Genomic DNA, 3,409 nt, shown 5'->3' on the forward strand with positions numbered 1-3,409 from the left:
ATAAAAAAAAAGGAAAAAAGGATAATACCTTGGTTTTCTATTGGAACTGTTTCCAAATGAGTTTGGCTCATCTTTGGCTCAAATAGATTTTTCCTACCATCAGGTAATGTTGACAGATCTCATATCCAAGAGACGAATATTCAGAGCCTAGAATTCTTTTCTTCAGATTGATTATATGCTCTTGAAGATTTGACTCTGATGATTTATGTGATCATAGTACTTTTTATTCTGGCCTTTGGGAAGATTGAATTTTTATAGCGAATTAATATGTGTATAGATTAAACAAACAAATGTTAAAGTTGGAAACCTTAAAGGGAAAATGGAAAAGTATAAGTGAATTTGGCTAAATTTTAGATGGGGAAAGATATTACAAGACTAAATTTAAACAAAATTCTATCCATATATTTTATTACAGTTTTTAGTGTGGAGAAACAAATTTTAAGTATGGCCTTAGATTTGAATCATAGGCCAGGTTTTTACTGATTCCATATTCTTTCAGTTGAGGTCACCTAAACTGCTCTAACTAATATGCCCAAGTGTATATCCTGTCTTAGAGCTTATTTTTCAGTGTCCAAGGCAAGTCTTCATAATTAGCTGTTAGCTTTTCTCCACGTGGTGACTCAGGGCACCCTGCTTATGTATGAAAACAAGAGGTTTGGTTGAGAAAGCCCCACAGTAAACCTGATCTTTGCAGCAAGGTTAAATCTCTTTTGATTAATACTAACAACTAAATTGGCTGTTTTTTGGTCTCATCTTCAACTGTTAGGTTGTAGCACAGGAAATTAACTACACTATAAAATTATATTTTAAGACATGGGAAAATAATAATTAGTAAAACTAAAAAAAAGTAAAGCTATTGCATCAATAATTTGAGTCTAATTTTCTCTTTGTGTATGTGTGTGTATTTATACAAAGAATAGAAGTAAGTTCACGAAATATTACCAGTGGTTATCTTTTAGGTATTATGATTACAAATGATTTTAATTTTCTTATCTCTACTTTCTAATTGTTCACAATGAACAGGCATTTCTTTTATAATGAGGAAAAAAGTACATGTAAAGTACTATCTTCCTTCAGCTACTAAAGCTATGTATGAATTGTTTTGTTAAACTCCAGACCTATCTGAACATCACTTGTCAAAAACAGTTCATCTCTGCTTGCTACAGATAGCCTGGCTGTGTGCTTCTACTCTGTGCCAATAGTTCACAATAACTAATTAAGCTTTTAAAGTTTTACTAAGTAATCCTGGTTAGAGGGGAAAAAAGATACAACTGAAATGAACTTTAAAAAAAATGTTAATAATAAGACCCACAGCACATAATTTCTTGTTACTGAGTAAACTAAACTTAGACCAAGTACCACAGCTTTTAATTTATTCTTAGAAAGTATTTTGTGTTTGGGGAAAGTCTAACTAATGAATGAATTCAATCAAGCAAACAAATAAATACAATTTCCCTCTTGATGTGCTAGATAATTAATGCTTTTGAATACATGGATCATTGCTATGTGCTATGCTGAGTGCTACAAAAGATTTTTTTCTTATAATAGTGCAGTTTTGCTGGAGTAACTTTTTAAAGTATTAATGTGTAAAATTTATATGTGTAGCTTATGTAAGTGATGAGAAAATGTATAGTACCAGGATTTTAAAGGTAGACCTTTTTTATTTTTTATTTTTATGAAGCCCTAAGAATTACTTATCCAGGAAAATACAACAAATAGATGACTTAGCAGAGGTAGGAGGTCAGATTCCCTGATTCATTCCAAAGCTTGATGCTTTATATTTGTGTCCCATTGTTTCTCCAAAATGTAAAATTATGCTGTGTGAATATAGAGGAAGGCAAAATGATGAAAATGAACTTGAGATGGGTCATATAGAGTCAATGGATTAAATTAAAATAGAAAGATGTTATCCTACCTTAAGCATGATGTGCAATAAGAGCTTAGAATACTTGGTGAACAGTGAATATTTGAGGTAGATTTGTACTGAGAATCAAGGGGTAGAATTACAGTTATCAAGAGAAATTCGTGCTTGCGAAGAATCTGAGTGTCGAGAACTGGGTTGAGAAATAGGGTTTTTTCTTCATAGTCATTTAACATTTCAGGCATTTTGTTGCAGAAAGGTTCAGGGGATGAATAATCCAAAAGAATAGGGAAATTCAAAAATGATCATTTTGAAGTATGCTATATAATTAATTTGGAAAGAGGTTTACCTTAAGTATAACTTCCTTATATCTATATTGTAATGGTTCTATACATACTCCGAAGGCAATGGAAGAATATAACTCAGGTAGGAATGTAGGTGTGGCCCAGATGCAGCCAAACTGAAAAACTTACTGCATTTGTCTAAAAATTAGATCAGTGATTTTCAAAAGAATGTTCAAAATAGAATCCATTGTTTTCAAACAATAAAGAATAACCCCAATTCTTAAACTGAAAAATAAATGTTTTATTAATATAAATTGAATTACTAAATTCAATGTTAATATTTACTTATAAAGTCATCTGATGAGCATAATGAATTGATTTAAGTGAACACAAAAGTTTAAGATTATATGTAATGCCAATGTTGTACTTAATGTATATTTTTAATTAATAAAATAGTCATATAATTTTGGGGGGTTCCCTGTATTAAGAAAATCATGATTATCATCCATAATTGCAAATGGTAAACATTTTAACATTTACTTTTGTGCCCTCAGGGTACTCATCATTGAAGCAAAGATGGCAGAAGAAAATATAATTTCAAGCTAAAACGTACATTCCTGGGAAAAGTAGTTAATGTGTTAATGTTTGTTTTATGTTACATATAAGTGTATTTTGTTTTTATTACAGTTTTAATGTAGGTAAAATTGTTTATTGAACAGAGTGTCATTGGCACAGTGTAAGCAAATATCAACTTTGTTCTTACTACTTATTAAACTCACTTTGTGAACATGTTTTTCACCATAACCTTTCCAGACACATTTAAAAAATAAGCAAGTTGTGTTTTATTTTGATCTTAAATTCTAGTCCAGCCTAATAATCAGTAACTCTTGACCAGTTTGGTAATCAAAACTTAAACTCTCATCCCGTGTAAGCTTCTGTCTCCCTGCATGAGCCTGACCCAACTTGGAAGCCTAGGGTGGGATAAGAGAGTATAAAGTCAGCTTCACTTTTTTGCTTAGTTCCATCCACCTTGTCTTCCACTCCCTTGCAGATATTCTGGCTCTTTCCCAGAGTTGGAGCAGAAAGTAGATCAGTGATAGGTTATCAGCTGGGGACAGGTCTTCCAGTACAGCAGAATTCCTTTGCATAGAGACCTTTTGCCCTCCCTGGAAATTCCCAAACACTCCCAAAAGAAGCTTTCCTTCTCCCTTGACCTAGCAGTGCTTCCTTTCTGCAGACTACATATATGGTTGTCTTGGCTTCT

This window comes from Eumetopias jubatus, unplaced genomic scaffold, assembly GCF_037043125.1.
Source record: "Eumetopias jubatus isolate StellerSeaLion01/CBP00866 unplaced genomic scaffold, mEumJub1_p1.0 scaffold_3, whole genome shotgun sequence".
NCBI lineage: Eukaryota > Metazoa > Chordata > Mammalia > Carnivora > Otariidae > Eumetopias > Eumetopias jubatus.